Source organism: Rhipicephalus sanguineus, chromosome 2 (assembly GCF_013339695.2).
Source record: "Rhipicephalus sanguineus isolate Rsan-2018 chromosome 2, BIME_Rsan_1.4, whole genome shotgun sequence".
NCBI lineage: Eukaryota > Metazoa > Arthropoda > Arachnida > Ixodida > Ixodidae > Rhipicephalus > Rhipicephalus sanguineus.
The window spans coordinates 181,851,363-181,876,267 of record NC_051177.1 but is presented as its reverse complement, the minus strand read 5'-3'; the positions used below and the strand labels follow the sequence as shown (position 1 = coordinate 181,876,267).

The 24,905-nt window shown below is 47.1% G+C and overlaps 2 non-coding genes across 2 annotated transcripts; both read right to left on the bottom strand.

Annotated features, from left to right (window-relative positions):
* Positions 1-205: 205 nt before the first annotated feature.
* On the bottom strand, positions 206-276 carry Trnag-gcc (transfer RNA glycine (anticodon GCC)). Its single transcript has one exon. It is a non-coding gene; the product is annotated as a tRNA-Gly (tRNA).
* Positions 277-1,808: 1,532 nt separating this feature from the next.
* LOC119384186 (small nucleolar RNA U13) lies at positions 1,809-1,921 on the bottom strand. Its single transcript, XR_005181900.1, has one exon. It is a non-coding gene; the product is annotated as a small nucleolar RNA U13 (small nucleolar RNA).
* Positions 1,922-24,905: the final 22,984 nt, after the last annotated feature.

Sequence of the window (24,905 nt, the reverse complement as noted above, 5' to 3'; positions counted from 1 at the left end):
AAACAATGTGATAGATAGAAATAGTGTATAATTGCGTGTTTAATGGTAACACTGATGAAAACAACGGATTTTCGGTCGTAGTCTGGTGTACATTAATAAAATTCGCAGCGCTCTGAGATGTACGTAAAATATTTCACCGCTGCGGCGGCGCCATGAAATTCAGAGAAACAAAAAAAAAATGAGGCTTGAAGAAAAAAAAATTGTGTGCGTCGGCCGGGAATCGAACCCGGGCCACCCGCGTGGCAGGCGAGTATTCTACCACTGAACCACCGACGCCGATGCAAGGGAAGGCTGGACGTCGTCCATATATAACTTGGCTCACTGCCCAACGCAAAAGAGTCGTGGTTTGGTCAGTGTGGTTTTGTCTGTAACTCAGTAGCAGGGGCGGCGCCAGTGGGGGGTTTGGGGGGGCTCCAGCCCCCCCAAAATTTCCGTCTGCCCCCCGTTTGCCCCCCCCAAGAGCAAGCATAGCCAAAATACAATGCATATGTTCCCAGCCTCTCTGCCCCCCTGAAGGAACCCACTTGTCGTGGGTGCCCCCCCCCCCCCCAGTAAAAAAATCCTGGCGCCGCCCCTGCTCAGTAGTAACCTCTATAACATATACTCTTGCTGCTACAGGCGAGGTCTCTGTGAGGCAGGAAACTGCTTTCGCGAGGCAGGGCTAGGCTGTTCGGGGAATATCGGGGTTAGATGACACAGTTTCTGATCGCAACGAAAAGGCAAAATGAACATCGCGTCTGTCATGCAAATTAGTATTATCATTACAAATGACATAACCAAGACATAAAGACGGAAGCAATGCAACGCTTTCGACCGACGGCTCCCCTTGAGATAGCTGTAAAACATAACAACGCATGAAACCCATTATCATATTTGGTATTACAACGCAGGTCGCCTTAGAAAAAAAAAGGTCGTCATTCTGTAGAGCGACTCTCAAGCGTGCGCACCGCATTCTTGCACAGCGATAACTTTATAAGTGATAGCTTAAAAAAAAATCTTCCATTACACCAAACGTGCGTTGTAGTTGAGTCATGCGGCAAGGGAGGCTGTTCATTTTTTTTATATAATTATTTCCTCTAAAGCTGCAGCTGCTGCAAATTTCATGCAGTTTCCTTGGATCTCCCATAAACCGTCAATTTTCATTACAGCACTAATGCCCGAAAAATCGAACTGCGTGGCTTGCGTGGTTCCAGTGTAGTTAATTCATGTAAAACGGACAGCGATATCGAGTCATTTGTGTTTCGGAGTAATTCCGACTGCCTGGATTTTCTTTATTACGTGCGACTAACCAAGCCTATGCCCGCAGACGTTTTTTTTTTTTTTTCTACATTTTACCCCAGCTAGAATGGACCACCGTGACAGGGAATCGAAACCGTGGTAAACAAAATAATAGTAATCGCACTGGCTAGGTTACAAGTCTCTGAACGGTGAAACAGTTCGTGCAAAGAATTAAATTTCAAATTTTCAACGACTAGTTACCACGTTTTGTACGTAAAGCACAACAAGACCTGCTGTGGACAGCTATTCCAAAAAGCTACTTTGCGGAAAACGTGCAGTCGAATTTTTGAGCACCTGAAGCCATTGGTGCTTCCACCTCTGTTTGAAAAAGCCCGCGCTCGCAAGAGCGACGTCATAACATCGTACACTAGTACACAGCGGTTCTTGCTTGCTATAAACAGCCGCTTTCGAGGTATCCTTTGCCACTCAACGACACAAGTCTCACAACACTCCGTTCACCACTGCACGCAACTAAGCGCGCAAACTGCGCAAATACATTTCACACCGCGGGTACAAGCGTATTCTACAGGGGTCAGAAGGGCTACGTGCCAATCGTCGTAACAAGGTAAAAGGGCGTGGCACGTATCACGCATGAGGCGTGCGAACCCACAGCTCATCATTCCCCAGTAGAACCAAAAAGGATCAGCCGTTGATAGCCTTCGAACGCACGGCTTCTACAGTAGATGCGCTTATAGCACAAGTGGTAGCAATTGTATAATACCGCTTACTAAGACTAAGAATTACCACATCTTCATTTTCCTTGGTATACGACAAGGCAGCGTTACCAACACCGCTGTTCTTTAAATTGAATGTGCGTCGCTTTGCGGTTCTGCAAGTAAATAATGCTTTAAGAAGCGTTCAAATTTCCAATGCTCTGCTACAGCGACGAAGCCAGCGAGCGTAGAGGAGGATCTTCTCTCACTCTTTTCTTCTTTCTTCGGCCTCCTCACCACAGCGCTTCCTGTTTCTCGTTCTCACTTTCTCGTTCAGGTGTCGCTCGTGTCGGCAGGTGCGTTTGTCGCGCTTCCTACTTTTCTTTTTTATCTCTTTTTTCTATCTCTCTCTCGTCTTTCACCGACTCCCGCTTCTTCGCTCTTCCGGCCGCGCCGAGCATTGCCGTGAAGACAACTTTATGAACAGCACCAGCTCCGTGCGCAACTAATCGTAGAGCAGTGCTAGTGCACCACCGCTTGCCTACGTCACCGACGCGCTGCATTTGTCTTCTAAACTTGCAGCTCACGTAGCTCGGCATTCGTGCGTTGAAATTAATGCTTTTCGCTTTCTCGCGCTTTTTAAATATTTATTCCCTTTTGGTAAACTATTTTAACTATTATACGGGTTATTCCACGCCAAACGTCCGCAATACGGCGACCATCTCAAATGTATTCGAAAAAAATGGTGGTGACTTTTTGCTTTGAAAACAGTGAATTGCTAGAATATTTAGGAGAGAAAAAGGTTTGGTCACGTGGGAGCCTTCTGAATTTCGCTGAATGTCGTTTGAGAGTTGTCTGTCAGAAATTTTATCCTGAGAGCCAGGCCCGTAGCCAGGAATTTTTTTCGGGGGGGGGGGGGGGGGGGGCACTTGCTGAAAACCTTGACTTTTTGAGAAAAACACCTATTTTTAATATTTGTTTTTGGTAAAAACACATACTTCACCAAAATTTCGGGAGGGCCCCCCCCCCCCCCTGGCTACGGGCCTGCTGAGTGCATACTTTCTCGTTTCAGTAACAAATTTGGTTTACATGTGAAGCAAAGATGTTTGTGTAAGGTGTTCTAAGCTCAGTAACATTACTGCAATTTTTCTGCCGTATACGCTTCCAGAAATTTCGCCCAAATGTCCTATGTTTGCTTTTTTTTTTCAGTGTAGTATTGCGCTATGTATGGATATCTGAGTAATAAATACTTACTGACATTATTAGGAATAATCGAATCACTGTTGCGAATGAATTCAATACTTTCTTTTCACGCGTCTCTGGTGTTGTTAAACCACATCCCGAAGAATGTAATGCAAATCTGCGCATCTTCCTTCTATTTCAGAATGTGATCTCAAATCTATGCTTTTTAACTTAAAATTTAATAAATCACCCGGCATTGACGGAATTTCAGTAGATGAGTTACGCAGAAACTTTTATGCTATTAAGCGTGTGTTATTAACGTTGCTCAACCATATTGTTGACACTGGAATTATCCCAGCAGAAATGAGGCCCTAGTGATACCGCTGTTCAAGGGAGGTGCATGAAACAAGCATGAAAATTACCGTCCTATCTCTATTTTACCTTGCATCTCTCAAATACTGGAAAAACACGTCTTGCAAGCTATGTTCACGTACCTTGATGCTAATAACATTATATCAAATGCGCTATATGGTTTTCTACCAGGTAAAGGCACACTGGACCTCCTAGAGGATATTTCAGACCTTATAAATTTTGCTTTCGAAGCCAACCAGGTTGTATGTGCTCTATTCGTGGATGTTAGCAAAGCTTTTTCACAGTGTGTGTCATAGGCTATTATTAACAAAACTCTCATTTCATTTCATTTCAGAATGTGATCTCAAATCTATGACTGGATTTCGTGGGCCTTTTTTAAAATTACTTGCTAATTTTTTAGACGATAGAACACAGTTAGTATCCATAGGGCAGTGCCGCAGCAATATAACCTCTATAGAAGCCGGAGTGCCCCAGGGATCAATATTAACCCCACTTCTCTTCAACTTATATGCCAATGATCTCGCCGCGGCGCACCTACTCGCATATTTCAATACGCTGACGACACTGTCATTTTGTCTCGGCATTCCCGTTTTCCAGAAGCAGTTTCCCTTCTGCAAGATTCAACGATAAACTTGATGAACTGCTTCGCCAATAATGTGATTAATGTAAAAGTCCTTGAAACACCAGCTCATTTGTTTCCATAATCTTCTAAAAAAAGTTAGTTTAGGCGTCCCATTGCTGGCTCACTGTTCATCTTGTTCTCCGTGTTCTTGTACACCTGTTCCATGTTTGATGTGTTAAATTTGGTGTACTTCTTGACAGTGACTTCGCCTGGAATTCTCACCTGGCGTATGTTTGTTCAAGGCTCCGGGCAGTATCTCGTACAATATACACTGTCAAATACTATACGCCACTATCAGTTCACAAAATGATACTGCAAGCCTTAGGTTATAGTGTTCTGCGGTATGGTATTACGGCGTTAGGTCACTGCGCGAATCGTTGGAAAAATAGAATAAACTCTATCCTTCTTTGTATTTTGAAAGTGATTAGTTACGATTTAAGACTGCCCTCGGGCACCGACCTTTTTAAATCATTACGTTGATCTAACTGATGCCCTTCTGACTGAGACGGCTGTCCTGAGGCATTTTTGGTCCAACAAGTATAAAGTCCCTTACGTCACTACACGCTGCCTCCGACCTAAAAACCGTTTTCGGGTGATTCGCTGCTCCACCAGATATGGTCAGCGCACTCGTAGCTACTTTATACCGTCTTGCTTTAATCAACTGCCCCCGAGTGTCTTTCGTGCAAAAACAAAATTGAAGCCGAAGCAACTTCTTCGTCGCAATAATCATAAACTCTTTCGTGATATCTGTACTTTTCCTTCGGCAAATGCCACTACGGTATCAAAACCTTAAGTTAACCATGTATTTCAGGCTGCGCATAGCTGTTTATCAGGGGCGTAGCCAGGGGGGGGGGGGGTTCAAACCCCCCCGAAATTTTTCAATTTTGCTTGCGCATATATTCACGCACACATACAAACGCACGAACATACATAAAGCATGGTTGAACCCCCCCCCCCCCCCCCCACGAAAAAAATTTCTGGCTACGCCCCTGCTGCTGATGTATTAAAGGCATTAGAATTTTTTTTCTTTTTTTTTTCTTTACAGGTTACAATGATGTTACATTGCTTTATCATGTACTTTCGTTTTTCATTGTTTTTCCGCGTTTTTTCTTTCATCGAAAATATGATGGTGTTCTATTATTGTATTTTTGCCATTGCACGTACGAATGGTAAAGTCATGTAAGGCTAGGTGACGTTATATGTATTACCATCAGTTTTATTTCTTCATGCACTGCTGCCCCTCTGTCATTTCTGCAAAGAAATAGAGAATATTGAGCATTATTTTTTTGGTGTCGCAGATATTCACTCATAAGAAAACGTCTTCTCATCACTCCGCTTTTAAAGTTAAACTTAAACTTAATTAACGGCATAAATTGTACTAAGTTTCGGTGCCTCAGGCTTAGGATATTGCCACTGGAATGCCTTTGATGCGGTGTGTAATTTCATTCAAGCTACGAAACGTACACCGTTTTAATTCTGAATGCAACAAATATTTGTTAAGTAATTAAAAAAAGAGCGTTAAAATGTAACAAATCTATTCGAAGTTATTCTGATCAAGATAACACGGCAGTCTGGTCCACCAGCGCAATCGCACTGTCACTGCCGTATTTATTTCATACGGTATCTATTATTCCATTTTTCGTTTTATTTATTTTTTTACCACTCTTCATTTTTCAAATTATCATCTAAATTTTAAACAAGGAATTCTTGGCCAATCCCCAGAGTGGGTATGTGCCATAGTGCAGAAGGAAAAAAAAAAAGAAAGAGTGTCTGCCGGTTCAATATGATGATAATCTTCTATCTACGATACATGGCAAACCTCGACTATAACAGCTCTGCCCTAAAAACATGCTATATTTCCATAACTTTAATTTGTCTTTTACCCACCGGCTTTCTTGCAACCCTCGCGTAGTGGGTAAGCACCATGGTCTGAGCAGCGGGTGAGCGCGAGCGAGCGAGCAAGTGTCGGTTGCCTGACCATGCTGCCGATGTACTCGCCAGGCTCTCGCACTGAGGCGCCCGCGTCGCCGCTGCGTGTTCCAGAAGCGCGTATCTCGGGCTCAAACTCGGCCCAGGATGGAGGCGGTCTGCTCCGGATAGCGCGAGACGACTCTTTCTGGCCTCCGCGTCCACCGTCCCGCGGCGATGCCGCCTTCGCGTCGCCTTCCCGTGCTGCTACTGGCGCGCAGTCGGTCGCGTCGCCCTCGGCTCTCAGGGTGTCGCAGCCGGGATCCATCTACGTGGAAATCGAAACCGAGTCCACGTCACAGGGAAACGAGTCGGCACCGCTGCTCCAGGGAATCGAAATGCGCAGTGACCTGCCACTGTACGAATGTGCCTTTATTTGAACCTCACTAGCATGCCACCATAAGTGTGCGCAAGGGGCGAGGGGGGGGGGGGGAGGGCCGCGCCCCCACCCAAATCACATAAGAGGGTTAGGGGGGGGGGGCATAGTCTGCCCCACGCCGTTACTCATTCAGACCTGTCCCGTCATTGTTTACAGAGCATGGCTATGGCCACGCAGGTTTTTGACGATAATGACGGCCTTCTTCCCAACTTTACTCCAGGAAAGCCATGGACTAAACGTAGGCCACTGTGAGAGGCACGTCATGGCTTCATTTTCATTCTTTATTCGTTGCGAAGCAACTTGTCTTTTGGACTCGACGAGTAGGGAGGGCGGAAGTACTGAGATGAAACTTCGCCCCCCCCCCCCCCTCCTTCCCTCATGGGGAACCCAGCGCACGCCTATGCATACCACATCTCGTTTCCTTTTTGTGTCGTTTCTTTTCCTCTCACTGTCACAGAAGTTTAGACATTCATTTTCGCTCGCGATTATGGAGCTAATGAGGGCGAAATTAACGACGATATATTTCTCAAAATATAGTTGATCAGTCTAAGTTGATTTGGTGTTCCACACGAGTGTCCCATTAGACGCGTAATTTTCGTTGCCTTCCACGCGAAAACGGACAGCGTGTGGCCCCGCGTGGGCAAGAGTGGCTCCAGGAGTTCCAGCCGAAGCAGAAGGTCTCGTGCTGCTCGTCCGCCCTCCTCGAAGCTCGAGCGCAACACGGCCTCGTACTGGGTCCTGGGTCTCACCATCGTGTGCCTCGTGTCTGCCAGCGCCCTCCTGATGACGCTCATGAACCGGGGCTACCTGGGAGCACTGGCCAACTCAACCGCCAGCCCAACGACGGCGCACCCGCGCGTGCTACAGACCGACGAGCCGCTTCCCGGCGACCCCAACTTCAAGGCAATGCACATTTCGATGGCATCGGGCTAACTCTTTCGCTACCGCGCCTTTATAATGTGGTTCACCGGTGACCCGAACGCGCCAAGCGAGAATTTAAAACAACAACGTTGCTTGCTGGGCGAGATGGAACAAGTCAGTCAGGATGGTATTTAACGCAAACACCAGACAACAGACAAAGGAGAGGAGAGACAAAGGAGAGGACATAGACGTAGGCGTCTACGTCCTCTCCTTTGTCTCTTGTCTATAGCGTTTGCGCTAAATACCATTATGACTGGGAATTTAAAAATACGGGCGCTCCTATATCAACTATAGTTGCGCCATTTAGCACATTTTGTAAGCATTATTGTTTCGTTTCCTGCGTAGTCAGTTTTTTTGCCCGAGCGGCGGCGATTTTTAACTGCGATTCAAAGACGGTGGTTCGCTTGGTTTGTTGGCAAAATGGCAGACGACCCGGTAGCGAGACCTCCTCAAAAATGTTGTTTCTTGGACGATTCTGTTGCGTCCGCAAGCGCTTTTTCTGCTGTTCCTAGCAGAAGTGACTCTGAGGATGATGTCAAATCATGGAAACATAGCTCGGATGATAAAAAATCGTAGAACGCGCCCGGGTCATAGTCAGGTGTTGAACAGTACGTTTCGCTTTCTGGCACATCAATTTTTACGCCGATTGAAATGTCCTGAGGATGTTAGCATTACTATATATCTTTTACTTATAGTGTCTCAAGAGCATATGTTAAACATTTGGGGACATCACCTTCATGCCAGCAGAGAGTAATGTTCAGCCCAAGAATGGTACCCTGCAGTGACCTAAGTGTTGCGCAGTGAAACGACATGTGTCACAAGGAAGATCGGCGTTTTAGGCATCTTTTTCAGAGCGGAAGTAATAAACAGTATTTGTGTTAACAAAAATGAGTAAGCGGGGTGTTGCTGCGAAATCTGATGCCGAGGATGATGGTTCTTTGGAACATGGTCAGGGCCGCAGAGATGGTGAATTTCATTTGCCTGCTGATCTATGTGGGCATCGTCAAGCTTCCACCACTACACCTCCTCAAAACAAGTACATGCAGAACAACTCCTACCGATTGACGAAGTGGAGAAAATATAAAGAGTGCTAAGAGGACAAGAAACTTGACGACTGGATAAATGCTTCTTGTAACGCCATGTTTTGCCCCACCAACCTTAGAAAAAGTTTCTTTTTTTACATTTTAGAGCTTTAACCTTGGAAAAAATTTGTTCTTTTACTTTTTAGACCTTTCAGACATGGTTCCACCTATTTCGATAGCGTAAGACATTAAAATGTGAAGACTTTTTTGTAGCTTACAAAGTTTAGAATCTTTTTATTGTGCGCGGTGAAGCCATACTTTAGGATGTTTTGGTGCCGCGTTGAGTGCTATACCTCTTGGTATCTGATTTTTTTTTCTGTGCTGCTATTCAGTATAATTTGCCAAATACCTATGGCTCAATAGCAGATTTCTCCCACTTCTTAACTGTATTCATTGTATTACTGTGTTTGGAAATTTTGTAGAGGGAAAAGCCATAACCGTGTAACCTATATAGGTTACACGGTTATATATATAATGGAATAATGCAGTTTTCACTGGGCAGACAAAAAAAAAGCTGATGAATCATAAGATTTTGAGCTAGGTCATTCAAACTTGCCTCTAATATAGAAAACTGTTGATCAAACAAGTTGTATATTTCAGATTATTTTTGAACTTTTTTGTTTTTATGTTGGGAGCAACACATTGGAAATGTTCTATGCAATGTTCAGTAAATTTTGTTTTTGATAAATACTCTTGCATATTATACACTAATATTATTAAAGCAATACATTCGAAAAGTACATCACTTAGCTTTCTACTGACATATAATAATACTGTTACACTGTATCTATCATATCATTTCTAACACAAAATAATTACTAAAACCTTCCAAATGGTGGCTACGGTATTTTTCTAACGGTTACGAAATACTTAGAGGGACGGGAGAGTGATGAAAACAACAGCGCCGCAGTGGGTGAAGCGCGAAAAAGGCTGCTGGAGAAAAGCGCTTGCGTCCGCCGCTCTTTTGGTCATACACCCGCTGTTGTGCTGCTTTTTTTTATACTTTTTATAGGAGTACTGACACGAAAATTTTACATCTTGTGTTTTTTTTTTTATGCGATAAGTAGCTAACGACCCGCTTATCACGGCTAGAAATCTCGTTTGTTCGAGCGCGCGAAAGTTAATTATTTGGAGACGGTTTTATAACGCCCAGTGTAACGCCCGTCTTCACACGAGGTGGCGGCTTACCAACAGACCCTCGCATGCTACCTAAGGAAATGCCCTACAAGAAAGTGGACGAGGGAGGGCCCTCAGTCGTATAGCTCAAATGGTAGAGCATTGGACGCGTCATACGAAGGTTATGGGTTCGGATCCCACCGACGGAAAGGGTCATTTTTGGTGCACATTAATTCCTTTCGATTTAAGTGACAATCATTACACTACAGTTAAGAATTACACTGGATACAGTTACACTACAGTTAAGTGTTCGCGGATGATGAAGCGTCCTTCCAATAAACACAACGGGACGTTTTTAGATAAGGTTATGTTAGCTAAGGTTGAAATCAAGGCTTCGACGGAGACCCGTCTGGTCGGGAGGAATCAATGAATAAAAAGATGAGGACGCCGACCACAAGAGAATCAAAATGTATTGACGTTTCGGCACCCAGAATGGGAGCCTTGTTAACAATCTATAGATTGTGATTGTGAACATGTTTGTGAACAGGCTCCCGTTCTGGGTGCCGAAACGTCAATACATTTTGTTCTCTTGTGGTCGGCGTCCTCATCTTTTTATTCAATTAGGTAATGTTAGGTTAAGTCAAAATAGGTTGGCACAATGAAACAGAAAATTCACGCATTGGAACAATCGCTTATACACTAAACGCATACAGGAACGTTGTTGTCAGCCAAAGTTCTAAGAGGGTTGTTGGAGCACGTGTGTATGCAGCTGTGTCCAGCGAATATCTTGGTCACTTCAACTGAGGACGGTACTGCGAAGGCTCACCTGTTAAAAAGCGCGTGTCATGAGTCGCCAAAAAAGACTGCGGTGTCAGACACGTGACTCCTTTTGTGCAGCGTAGAACAGGTGTCATGTACCTCTCGCCGTTTTTCATGTGGTCGACTTTACATATAGGCCGAACAAGTAGATGCATCAACATCACGTTGTTGGAACAGAGGAGTTCGTTGCTGGGGAATGCGCACTAGCATGTGTCCCAACACGCTGCGCAGTGCCCCCATGCTTCATGAAGCTGGGGTCCTATCGATACATCGAGATCAAATAACGAAAGAAATAATTGAGGCTTACAACATCAGAAAAAGGGATGACCAATGTATCAGCGTACCTTCTATTACCCTATACATGATAGCGAGTTTGCCTTTTTAGATAGTCCGGTATCTTAATATTAGTTTTCTTAGGCTAGTGTGCAGGTGGCCTTTTTCGCGTTTTATTTTCGTATTCGAAATGTGAGCTGCTTTGCCGTTTTTAGCTTTAAAGTGGTCACATGGGTGTGAGGGTAGTAGTAATCTTTTCTGTCATGTGCTTCCAATAAACATTCAGGTGCGAGTCAGCGCTGTGGTTTGTCCCTCTTTTCTCTTGGTCCGCGTCGTGGTCGCGCTCTGTTTCAATATGTTCAAGAGCTCTCACCAACCGGCCCAGCTTTCAATTCTCTCTACTGCGAAGGCTGTAGTAGAAATAGTCTCTGCTGACCGCAATCAGGACCTGGCGTCACCGGCGTAGCCAGGCCCCCCCCCCCCATCCCCGATGTTCTCCAATTTTGCATGTGTGTGTGTACACCCACACTTACAAAAACACGCGCGAACATGCATAAAAGCGTGACTGACCCCTCCTCCACCCGCTAAAAAAAGTGTTGGTTACGCCCCTGCTGCGCGCAAAGTACGAAGGGTGGTCACGTGGCGTTCACTCGAAAAACTCTTATATGTTTGTATACCTATATTCTGGTTCTACTGGAGTAGATAGAAACATGTGGCTTCCGTATAAGCGAAACCGCATAGGTTCCACTGAAATGCGTGCAGTTGTTGTTGTGAGACTCTGGATCGACTGTGTCATCGTTCACTCTGTCCTTTGTTTTTTTTTTTTTTTTCCTACGTCATCTGCTTGCGCTCTTCAAAATTCTGTTTAATTATAAGAGGTGAAGCATGCAAACGCCGACTCAATAGAAGACGGTTCAAACGCCGGCTTTGGCGTTGTCTTGTTGACTTCTCTTATGTCCGCGTTAGCACGCCTTGCCTTTTATGATAAATCTCTACCAACTATCTCAACTTTCAAGCGTCTAAAATTTTTTATGCTTAGCAAAATGTACCAACTAAGTCCCTAGATTTTTCCCTCTTCTTTCTTAAGTACCGACAACCATTGAAGAGCCGCCGACGAATCTCATTGGCTAACGCTCGTTCTCGGTAACCATGTTCTTCCTAACGCTTTTCCAGCACCTGGTTACCTGGTGAAACGCGTCCCCCGCTCACTATATGGGGGGGTGGGGGTTGCGGGAGGAGAAAGGCGCGTCGCGTTCGCATATTGTCCGCTGAAAGGTGCATGGAAATGCATTTAGACGTACGTGACTTTGTAAGTCTTCCAAGTTAGGATGAACATGGCCGCAGAAGCCGGCTGCGCGTGAGACAGGGCCGGGAGTGGAGGCAGTTGTCGGTACTTAGGCAAAAAGAGAAAAATCTAGGAAGGGAGAAATATAGGGACCTTAGCACACACCAGCCTCGTTGTTAATCTATCTCATTGTCCGTGTTGTGCGTATCTATGTCCCTCCTGCGGAAAAACAGGTGGCCATCTTGTTCCGGCCGCCCGATAACCGAAGCCAGCAGACTGGCGATTCCACCCTGAGGACGCCAACTTTCTTCACATCTGCATCGACGCCTCCGAGCACTCCGGGACTGCCCATTGGTACAGGGGAAGGCGAGACGCCGCCCCTTCCGAAGCCCGCGCCCCCTGCCGGCGGCTGGATTGATTACGACTCCATTGACGGCGGCAACACACAGGTATAGTGCCTATATAAACGGACGTGCATGTTTTGTTTAAAACATAGCGCGACGTACGTCAGGTGGCGAGAGCAGGGGAGGGGAGGGGGGCGCTCTCCAAAAGTACTTTTGCCTACCTCCCTCCCCTTTCCCTCAAAGAGCAGACACCTGCAGTCGGATACAACTTTAGAAGTCCGCGGCATTTCCTCCTCAAAGGTGGAAGCACACAAGCCTGCACCAATGGGCGCGCGCTCCAGACGGACGTCATGAGCCCGACTGACGGGGACTCCGCCTTCGCGGTACATTGCCGAGTGCATGAGCAGGACTATTTCTTTACTCGCAGAGGCGATCGGCTGCCGCGCTTCGGTCGGCTGGGCGGGGCCTCTCCGGACTTTTACAGCGAAAGCTGTTATGAGATCATTTCAGCGCCCGTTTAACGCCGGTGTCCGCCGCCGATGTCCGTAACCACTATCGCTCGAAATAAGAAAAAAAAATGAACTAATAAAAAATTCCAGGATGCAACGAGGTTTGAACCTGGGCCCTCTGCGTGGGAGCCCAGTATTCCACCTCTGAGCCATACCGGTGTTTGAAACTGCTTTGCGAAAAGGTCCCATACAGGCTTCATGTCGGGAAGGAACCGCATTAACACATGCAATATAGCGTGGTAGAAAAGTAAAATAAGCACCAAGCGTCGCACAACGCGAATTCTGTAACCAGGCGTCACACAATGCGAATTGCGCAACGAGTAGGTTTTTGAGTGCTTCCAACCCATTACAAATGCTCCGCACAATTCTTCATCGTCATCAGGCACAGCATCAACAAAGCGCATAATGCTTTACATGCGTTTAGCAGGCACCATGGAATCCGTAGAATGACGAAAAATGGCATAGTGCCTGCTTCCCTACTTCCCAAAAATTACAGTGATTTATAGCGTAGTGGGTTCCTCGCAAGTGCACTTGTATTGGTTGCCAATGAAGCCCATAAGCGCATGATCCATTTCCTCGGGGTCTCAGTAAAGTTCTTCGCCCCCCCCCCCTCTCTCCCACGTCAACGTATGTTATACAGCATGGCGGGAGAGGGAAATAGCGACCGGGCGTCACCCAATGCAAATTACATAACTGGTGGGCCGTTTAAAGCTTCCAACCCATTACAAAGGGCTGAGTCATAATTCTTTATCGTCATCAGTTGTCGCGTCAACAAAGTGCACACAATGCCTTACAGACGTGTAGCTGGTGCCTCGCTTCCCCGCAGAATGACAAATAATGGCTTAGTAGCAGTGTTGGCGGTAACGCGTTACAAGTAACGGCGTTACCGGTAACGCGTTACTTTTTTCGGTAACTTAGTAACGTACTCGTTACAATTTAGAAACTGTAACGGGTAACGTACTTACGTTAACATTTTTCGGTAACGTGTGGTGTCACGTTACTCGTTACTTTTTCATCCTGGGGGTGTCGTTTGCTCAGAGCTCGCCCCGACAAATGCTTCTGTCGCAGCGTCGGACTGCTGTCGGCCTGCCAGGCATTGACCAAGAAAGCGCGGGCGGAATCGCTTTTTTTTTTTTTTTGCGGAAATTGGGGAGACCAATTTTTTAAGACGCGCCGACTCCTCTTGTGTGGAGGTTTGGGCCATCGCCACACAAAGCTTGATGAAAGCCGCATAATTCGCCATGAGAAACTGTACGGACATGCTTCTCGTGGAAGTGGATGTAGCAGATGGATTGCTGGCAGCTGCGCCTTTTCGTGCCCAAAAGACAGGCCGTCCGAAGAGAAAGAGCAAGGGCTGGTTTACTCCATACCACGTGCTGATCGTGAAATGTTTTACGTGGGGGAAACGAAGAACTCCCCCGAGAGGCTGCGACAACATAAAAACGATGTCCGCAAGTTCGCGTGGCAAAGGAGTACACTCGCTGAGCATAGCATGGTAAACGACCACCGCATCGAATTCGACAACTCCCGCGTCGTCGACTTAAGCAGCTTTCTGTGGAATTCTGGCCCATCCAGGCGACAGCCGGTAATGTCAACCGGTCTACAGGTGCGCTGCCGATCCAGAGTCTGCCTTATTGTGGAGAATAGGCGTGACCCCCGGCTGGAAGAAAAACCCTGAAAAAGAATGCGAGCGGGACGGGAAAAGTAGAATTTTTTCTGGTAACGCAAAAAAAAAAAATCTTTTTTTTACTCACTACCTTAAACTGACACAAAAATTTTGCACCTTGTTTTTTTTTGTTGCAATAGATAGCTTATGATCCACTTATCACGGCTGCAAACCTCGTTTGCGCGAGTGCGCGACGGTTATTTATTTAGAGACGTTTTTAGAGCGCCCAGTCGCAGTTTCGGTTTCAAAGCACCGAGCTGGGCAGCACTACTTCCGGAGGACGGGTAGCCACAGCTGGCCACGTGAACACGCAAAATTGTGACGTAGGCGACGCGCGAGCGTGAGTGCGGTGGGCGCCGAACCAGGTGAAGTGGCGCCAGCTATGGAGGATTAGAAACAACTAACAAACGCGTAATCTATGTCCTCCGAGCATTCGGAAGCGCCCATCTCGACTCGACGGCGCCGAATCGGGACGAATACATTGCTGTCGAAGCTTAAAGGGGTCATGAAGCACCCCTTGGGCTTGTTGAAAAAACACGTCCTGCGGAAAGCTGACACGGCTATGAACTGCTCAGCCAAATACTACAGTCGTGCGCGCCGCGTAAAGGCCACAAGCGGAGCGCGAAGTTGCCGTTTCCCCGGGCGCCCTCTTTTCAAACAGAGGCCGGTTCTCACTCTCGTCGGTGGGCGGGGCGTCTGGCAGTTTACGTCGCGGATCTGTCAGTTTACGTCGCAAGAGACATAGCATGCTTATTGGCCGATAGCCGACGTAAATCGAGAGCGCCGTTCGGATCAGATGCGCTTCTTGCCGCGGGGTGCCGCCACTTGCCGGCGCCGCACTCCTCAGTACACGGTAGCCGCACTCGCGCAAGCGAATCACAGCGGGAGAGCGATCGCGTTTCATGACGCGCACTGACGTAACTTCTTTCCCCCGTGTCATTCCTCCCTGTCTAGCTTCGAGTGCGCTCGTCGGCACGAGAAAAGAGAGAAAGCGCTGGGAGCGTGCGCCAAACCCCCGTAACTCCGCTGATTCTTGACGGATTCGAGAAATTTTTGCGGCAATCGATTCGGGAGGCAGTAAACTCCGATACTAAGGTCATTAGCTCATTACTTGGAAAAGTGGTTCATGACCCCTTTAAGGACATGAATCTAAAGCAAATGGAAGCATCAGTTCGGAACTTACACGTTACAGAGCGCACGGCGGCCACTTGATAGATTCGAAGTGGACGACAACCGCTTTTGGCAGTGCTGCCATGTTTTTCGGAGGCGCGAATGCCTCGCCGGCGAAGCTTGCCGTGCAAGTTGGACAGCTCTCGCGCGTGCGGCGACGGCCGACGTTCTGCGGCACCGCGCCGTTGCGGCAGGCTTGCCGCTAGCGTGAGCGGGCCATAACATCTGCCAAAGGGCACGACGAGCGAACAGCGGAAAAGAACACAACTAGAACACGCCAAGCCGCAGGCACGGAGGAAGAAATGGCAGGTAGCACGGCACAAGCGCAAGGGCACAACCAGCCACCATCCAACACAAACTCGTGACGTAGGTTTGTTTACACACCCCCCGCGTTGATGTCGGCGTCGCGAAGCGCTCGCATCTCGCTCAGTCGCGCGGCATGCATTTTAAAATTGATTTTAAATATGTTCTAGGCTATATTGGCCCTTGATATTTCGTAGACGTTGTGTACGGCTCCGCATACATCTATTTAACTCATTATCTCGCCTTCGAAATTTTGTGTCAGTGCTCCTTTAATACCGCTGTCACACGAACAGCCTTAAAGGCCAACTCCGGCGATTTTTCGAGGTCGATGGATCTCAGTGAAATTCGCTGGGTACGTTCCTTTGCACGTTTCCGTCATTTATGCCAAATTACAGGCTTGAGACATGCGCAGATTGTTTGTAAATGAATTTTAAAGATTGTCTGCAAACGCCCTCCTGGCTTTCCACAATTATTGGCAACATTGCGTCTGTGACGTCAGTGTTGGCAAGGCGGCGGAAGTGACGCAGCCGAGGGCACCGCTAACTTCGGCGCTTAGGCCGCTACAGCGAGCGTCTGCTGCCTTGTCTGCTGTGCACAAGGCGACAGACAGCGTTGGTTTGGCCGGCGCTTCGCTGGTCGTCCCGGCTGTCACAGTTTTCATACTCTGCGCCGGCGTGACCGGCATGCCTTGCACGACTTCCGGTTCGTTCGTAACAACGTCTACGTCATACGTAGACAGTACACTCGGTTGGGTTTCGGTTTCGGTGTTGCGCTTTTTTGCTTATTTAAAATTATTCTCCAATTTGCCGAGTATTTCTGCTATCGGGCCCGTAACAGGAGCGTCTCAGGAACATAAAAGCACCATTACTTTGACACGGCCAAAAAATCGCCGGAGTTGGCCTTTAACCGCGATTAACTAACTACGGTTACGGCTAACCACGTTTGCAGGTAGCTACACGGCAGACATTACCGCAGTTAGTGTACTAATCGTGGTTATTGCAAACGGGTGATTCCACGAGAGATCGACACGGATCCAAAAATAGATATTTTAGATTTGATTCGGTATATTATATTTTATGCATGTCCCATGCCAGTAGCCCGAAAAGGAACTTAATTTCCTTATTAACTGCATAATTTACGAGGGAAAAAATATCAAACATATTCAATCCGGAGGGACCAATTTCATTACCTGTCGTTCTTGAAAGTTCACGACGTTGTAAAACGCAAATATTATCGTTACAAAGAAGATATTTTGTGTATGAAATGTATGCGCAACAAAGAGTAAAGTAACATTGTTTGAAACTTGTAGAGCTAAGGAAACTGTTTTTGAAAAATGTCTAAATATGCGACGTTTTATAGTAGCTACAAAGTTGATAAGGCCTATCAACTTTGTTTCAAAAATAAATTTTGCTTTTTCTATCTGCAACTGCAGCGACGTTTCTGGTTATTGAACTCCTGAGCGAGTGAGGCTGATCTTGAACACCCTCACATAAACGCTCGCAATTTTTGCGGTAATTATACAGGTTAAAGTGAACAAAAGATGTTTATGCACAGATATTTTTTACGTTACTAGCCCATATAAGCATTTCTTTACTACTACAAAATTCGCGCATCCATTTTGCTAGCAGAAGCACGCCATCACAATTATTGTAAATTTCTTGAGAGTTCATTGATTCTTTCTTTGCGAATAGCGTTGATGATTGAATCTCGTATTCTGTATAATGTCACATTGACAAAAATGGCTTCACCATGTGTCAGAGTCTGAAGCCATCAAACGTAACTCTACAGGCAACTTTAAGCCACTATACCATTGCTAACGTCCGGTACATTTGTGCAAGTAATACATGTTAAACTAGCATTTTGGGTATATTCGTTGTTTGCGTTAGAAGTTTTATGTGAAACATAAATTTCAGGTTTAAATTATTGTTATTGTGGGTTCCTGAAGCGAAGCCACATCGCATGCGCAGTTCGACCAGAATGAACTCGTACCAACTAGCCCAACTCTCCACGCTGCTTAATCGAATAAAATTTATGATTGCGGAGTAACGGCAGAGGTAACGTCCGTTACTTTTTTTCGGTAACGGTAACGGTAACGCGTTACATTTTTTTGTAGGTAACGTAGGGCGGTAACGCGTTCCTTTTTTTATAGTGTAACGAGTAACGTATTTAGTTACTTTTTTTCAGTAACGCCTACAACACTGCTTAGTAGGTGCTGCCCAACTTCACAAAAATTGTGATTTATGGCGTATAGTGGGTACCTTGCTAGTGTACTTGTATTAGTAGCCCCAAGAGAGCTTACAACGGACTCTAGAAACGCCGCTCTTCCAGCTTTCGCTGTGACTGTGCTGTGGTTTCAGCGCAGGCCTGGCGTTTTTTTAAGCTGTATCCGACTATAGTCAAAACACAACGCATAAGTCGCCCGACTCCCTGCCACCCTGACGGAACTCGCTTGTCGTGGATGCCCCCCCCCCCCCCCGCCAGTTAAATAGTTCAAGCATCAAAAATGAAAAGAGAAAGAAAGGACTCCGCGCCCACTTCTTATATGCTCTTGCTGACATTTCGCGGGAAGATTGTATTCTATTGTCTCTATATATTTCAGTGTAACGCTCCCAACAGTCGCAGTTATTTGCCTAGTATTCAAGAAATAAACGGCGAACTAGCAATGCGTCGTGGAAAAAAAAAAAGCCCCGGCTGCAGGCAGCACAAGTGTTCCTATATATATGCTCCTGGAAGCACACACACTAACTCCCTACCTGCCGGCAGTTGCAGAGCTAAATCGCTCGGAGAGGCTCGCTGCGCAGGCACAGCTATTGAGGCCGTTTCCTCTTCTTTTCTGTCATGAACTCATGCCATAGCTTGTTTCGTAGCAAAAAATAATATTGGTTAATGAAATTCTACACGTAACCTAACTGTAATCGGAAAAGGATGGAGGAGGTAATAGGGCAGTACAACTTGGATGACGCTTGAACTTCACCTCCAAGAGTGGACAGCGTGTGCGGGCCCCGTTCTCACTTGCTTCTCACTGTCTTCTCACTTGCTTGCCACGCTTCGCTTCTCGGTGAACACGTGAACCGCGCCGCGAAGAAAGGAGTGTCTGTGCGCGTAACATTGGCCGTTTTAAACTCTCCTAGAAGGCTTATGCAAGTACAGTTGCCAAGTGCCCAGTACGCCATATTTCATCATTTTGTGAGTTATCGAAGCACCCACTAGGCGTCTGCAAGGGAATACGCGCACCCACGCAGCTGCACATTTTCTTGATACTGTATACCTGATGGCCACTCCTTGCACAATTCATATGGCGCGACGCATTGTGCGATTATATGCTTCTGCCACGCAATATTCCGTGTCTTAACGCGACTCCTCGCGCTACATGACGCCTGTATAGTGGTTTCTCTTCTTTTTACGCGATAGCGTTAAAGAAATCGTTCCGCAGAAACTCCGGTGTCGGTGTCGGCGTCGTTGGTTGTGAACGAAAACTCATCTTGTCCGTGACCGAAAAATCGAGAAAGATGCAAATAAAATAAATAATTAAAAAATCCACGCACAAAGAAGTGAACCATGACGAGTGGGCGAAGCTCTGGGTATCGTATGGTTGAGTATCCGTACGTTACCCGAGCGTTGCCCCATACAATGTAAATTGAGTGACATAAAGTGACATAAAGAGTCGACGACAAAGCTATAGGTCCTAAGGTCCATAATGTCTACGTTGAAGTCGCCGACTAGTATAAAGGGTTTGCGCTTGTAGGTGTTTTATATTGCTCTGTCACAATTATGATTGATGTTCGTCTATTGTAAACCTTCTTTTATTCACATACATACATATGTTTCGACTATAGCAACAGTTTTCTATATACCATGACAGCGGACAGTGAGAGTCGACGACAAAGGTGGGTCCTAATGTTCATAATGTCTACGTTGAAGTTGCCGACTAGTATAAAGGGTTTGTGCTTTTAGGCGTTTTATATTGTTCCGTCACAATTACGAGTGATATTAGTCTACTGTTAAACCTGAGGTTTCGATTTCACATGGTGCTGTTCCGTGCACACGGACGCCATACGGACGAGCCTCGGCCTTAAGGTGCTTCGCCCCTAAAATCTTAGGTTCGACTTAGAATTGAACCAAAGCCGTTTGCGTGGCAAGCAGGTGTTCTACCACAGAGCCCCGCTATTGCTTGAAACTGCTTCGGTAAAGAGCACTGTATGAATGTCATGTGGTGGAAGGAGTTTCCTTGACGCATGTAATACTGCGTGGCAGAAGCGTATAATCGCCCCAGGCATCAAAACTTGTGAATTGTGCAACGAGTGGGTGTTTTAAAGCTGCCCACCCATTACAACGTGTGCAGCTGCGAGGGTGCGCGTGGCACCGTATACGGCCGCGTAGTGGGTGCATGGCCGACAGGAGCATAGCCAGAATTTTTTTTCGGGGGGCGGGGGTTCAACCATACTTTATGTATGTTCGTGCGTGCGTTTTTACGTGTGCGTGTATATATGCGCAAGCAAAACTATAAAATTTCGGGGGGGGGGGGGGTCGGTTAACCCCCAACCCCCCCCCCTTGGCTACGCCCCTGATGGCCAATTTTCAAAAGGAGGAACTATCGCGTAGTGGGCACTTAACTGTTCTTGCAGTAGACATTCTAGGAAAGTTTTAAACGGCAAATGTTACCCGAACAGTCGTTCGTTTCCTTACGGCATGGTTCAGGCATGCACCGAGAACCGAAGTTAGGCTAGCAAATAAGAAGGCGATGCGCACGGGCCCCGATTACGGTGTCGCGTTCTACTCTTGAAGGCGAAGCTCAAGCGTCCACCAAGTTTTTTTTCTTTTTTTTTTTTTACGATGCAAGTTCAAGAGTGCTGTCGTGGTTCTGTGGTATACAAGAACTGACTGCCACGCAGAAGGACCGATTTCGATTCCGGCTCGAATCAATCGTGATTTTCTGCGCACGGACAACTCCGCCGATGCCGACACCGGAATTTCTGCAACACGGGCTTTTGCGAGAGCGGAAACGAGAGGTCACATATGTACTCGAGATATTAGCACCCACACCTACCGAGCGCCAGGTCGGGGGTGCCTCTCTCCCCATTAAAAAAAAAAAGAAAGAAAGCTGTTTCTACCCCGGTAGCACTGGGATTCGAATCCCGTACGCTGAGCTACTTGACTTGAAGAAAATAAATTTGCGGCTGGCTGCGCGCACGGTTCTGTGTTGACGGCGCGGGCGCCACCACCCACCGCTCCGCCGGCGCCGCGCTACGTGCTGACCTGCTCGCCTGCCCCATCTCGTAAACTCTGTGTAAACGTCGTCATTGCAGAATGTAGGTGTTTTTGCTCCGTTGTTTTTTAACTGCGCACGATTGCTAGTTTGCACTTCGTTCTTAAAAACTATATATAGGCACGGAACTATGCCCAGAGTTTCGCTGAGGATGGCGACACAACATAATGCGAGCATTCTGCGACATTTGAGCAAGAACAAAGCAGAGTTTGAGAAAGAACAAGCATGAATCACTTTGTCTGATATCTTTACGCGAAATACCCACGTTCCTGTGGAAGGAGTGTGGAAATACCCACGTGGAAATAACCACGTTTCTGTGGAATTACCCCATTCATGTAGGCATAGGAGGTCCCCCTGTCAGTTTCTCCGAAACTTTGGGACCTCCTGCTGTAGTACGCTAACCATGTAACTCAACTGAACTATTTAATAAACTTGACTTGACTTCACTCCGCTGTGCAGGCGACGAATGTCTCGACCGACGACAGCAGCGGGGGGACGGCCGGAACCGACGACTCGGCGCAGGTGGCGCAGCTGTTGGCGGCCGCAGTGCACGCACTGGACGAGCCCGGTGGACTGCTGGAGCGAGACTCCGGATTGACCGTCGACGCTTTGGAGCGGGCCGCTGTCGCCGGCGGCCAAATGACGACGGTTGTTGCCCAGGCAACGCACACAACAACGTGGGTCGACGGAGGTGACGGATCGTGGGATGACCGCAAGTGAAAGAGATCCGCTACCTCAGATGCGAGGCGGAATCTGGCGTCGAAAACGCTTGTATGTCGCACGTGTATACGACGGTGCCTGTATCGTTGTAATTAAAAGATCAATTGCTTCTTAAAAGAGTGATGACACGAATTTGAGACGTCGCAAAAGGTTCATTTCCATACACCGGAGTCAGGCAACACGTATAAAATGTTTTACTTTCATTTTAAAGTTTTCCACGCTGAGCATCTGCAAGCCAGCCCCACGGCAATAAAGCTTATCCTGACGAGTCAACACAGTTCAACTAAGTTCGCGAATTCTGCGTCCTGCATGCAGCCAAAATCGCAGAAATTGCTGTCGGTGTCACTGGGCGACCGTGACACCACGAGCGGATGACAGATCTTCCGCTAGTACATCGCGAGTTGCTGTCTCCCCGTGACGTCACACGGCGATGATACGTCACTGAGAAGCCGACCCCTCGATATCGAAGCCGGAAGTCTTTAGATGCGAAGCATCTTAAGGCGGCGGCTTTGTCCATCCCTCCAACGGCGTCCACACCCCCGCTGCGCATGCGCGTCCCCTCTCCCTCTCTTACGCTTCCCCCCTCTCGCGCGCCTCATTCTCTTCTGCGCAACGCGCGATGAGCGCCCTCCTACGCTCCCCCGCTCTCGCGCGCTTCATTCTCTCCTGCGCAACGCCGCGATGAGCGTCAGCATCAACGCTGGCAGCGTTGACGCCAGCTCAAGCACGCCACGGGAAGCGTCCACACCTCCACTGCGCATGTGCGTCCCCTCTTCCTCTCTCCTCTCCTACGCTCCCCCCCCCCCTCTCGCGCGCCTCATTCTCTCCTGCGCAACGCCGCGATGAGCGCCTTCCTACGCTCCCCCCCCCCCCTCTCGCGCGGCCTTGACGCTACACTTCACCGACCACAAGGCCGTCGTCTTCAAAGCGCCGCGTGCACCGACGCTAGAAATCGCATACGGTCTCTAAATAAAGACGCCACCACCACGTACAAAGCGGTCTGTCGCTCTTCTCTTATGCATTCTCAATACATTCTCATTGGTCCTCTCAATAAATTACACCATCTCCCGCTCAAGCGAATCACCTCCCCGCTGCTTCGCATCCACACATGGTTCCCTTTAGCGGGAGGAGGAGGAGGAATAAACTTTATTAAGAACCAGCAATTTAAATACCTTGGCCTAGGCCTCCCACGTGGGAGATGGTGTAATTTTTTTCTAAGGTAGCGGTAATAAAAATATATTCGGTATATTCCCATACACCACAATACTCTTTTTAGGGTTCTCGACACCAGCGTTTTTATTTGCAGCAACAAGCCGAAGATATTTAAAATTCATGTCAGCACTCCTTCAATGCGGTAAGGATATAGGAAGACTGTGTAAACCCGCGCGGATCTCTGTGACAAAAATTTTTAAATGACGGGTGACTTGCTGGAGATATATCGAAATGTTGTAATAAAGTGTAGAAGCACGGAACACATAAACATCACTGCTACCGTCGCGGAAGCAGTGATGCCAGCAACTCGAATAGTTTTGTTAGTTTAAATCTGGGTCATTGAGGCAACGTCGTTAAAGGAGGTTGAAGAGCACGTTGCAAGTTTATATTACTAATCTGTAATGTCTAAACATTTCATCTTCAACTTTTTCCTTCAGTAAGTGAATTAGTTTCCTAAGCAAGGCATGCACCGTCCGATTCATGGCCTATCCCCCGTATATATAGTTGGTTGCGCCAAGGTACTGAGTAACCAATCAAGTGGATCGAAAGTCAAGTAACCTATGCCATCAATCTATACCCCAATATATCGTAATAGGGGCGTTGCTCCTTTTCGAGGGGAGGGGGGAGGGGATGTTGAACCCCCGAAATCACGCACCTGACTACGCCGCTATATCGTAGCTTGATAAGGATACCACATAGCAAATATATCCGCGTCTTATTTACACGAAGGCTCCTCTTTCTTCGCAGATGCAATAGATAAATTAATACCATTTTTCTTGCACGAACACGACTTCGTAAAGATATTCTGTGGAAATACAATGGAACGTGTTATTTATTTATTTATTTATTTATTTATTTATTTATTTATTTATTTATTTATTTGATTCGTCATTTAATCTTCAGTTCTACACCTCCTCGCACACGTCATTGTTTACGTATTCCATTTTGCTTCATTGTGCCTCATTTATTATCCTTTACATTTTTTCAACGCGAAAGTGGGTCCACCAAGACTTTTATGACGTATTTCCGTCACGGAAGTACGTCAGAAAAATGAACGCGATCAGATGGCAAAGAAAAAAACTAGAAAAAGTTCAGTAGACAGGACTGGAACCCCCGACCTCTAGGTCCGCGACGATTGCTGGCGGGCGTTTAACCCACTCGGCTGCCGTCAAATTACATGCCACACGAACGCGCCTTTTATCTCTCCCACTTTCCTCTCACAGTGGTCTTGGTTCGCGGGGCGGTGTCACTGTCTGGAAGCCGTATAGTGAAGTAATCCATGGCCTCCGAGATTACCTCCTGCATGCAAGCCGCTACTACGATCGTCCCATTCGCCGCGTTTCCAATGTGAGAAGTGTAATTTTGTGAACGCTTTAACACACCGCGAGGTGGCGGCTTTAGCCCAAGCCCCCAAGCCTCGCTCATAGCGTCCACCCTATTCTAGTACACTATAGTCCACCCATATTAAAAAAATAGCTCTCCGACGCTCGCCTGGCTGTCCCACTGCGTTCCCCGCTCGTCCTGTGAGAAATCACGGCCAGGCTAGAGGGGAGACACGACGCGCGTTGCGTTTCTGTTCGCGTTTCACAACGCTTTGAAGGAGCGCATATTGAGTACCATTGTTTATTATGTGCTTGATGTTGCCATCTTTGCGCGGGATTCACCATATGCGGTGTCCAGGTATATGTTTACGACTTCAGCTACCGCAAGAGTCAAGTCAGATCATGTGCGTGATCCGTAGGGACGAAGATGTACCACTAGGCGT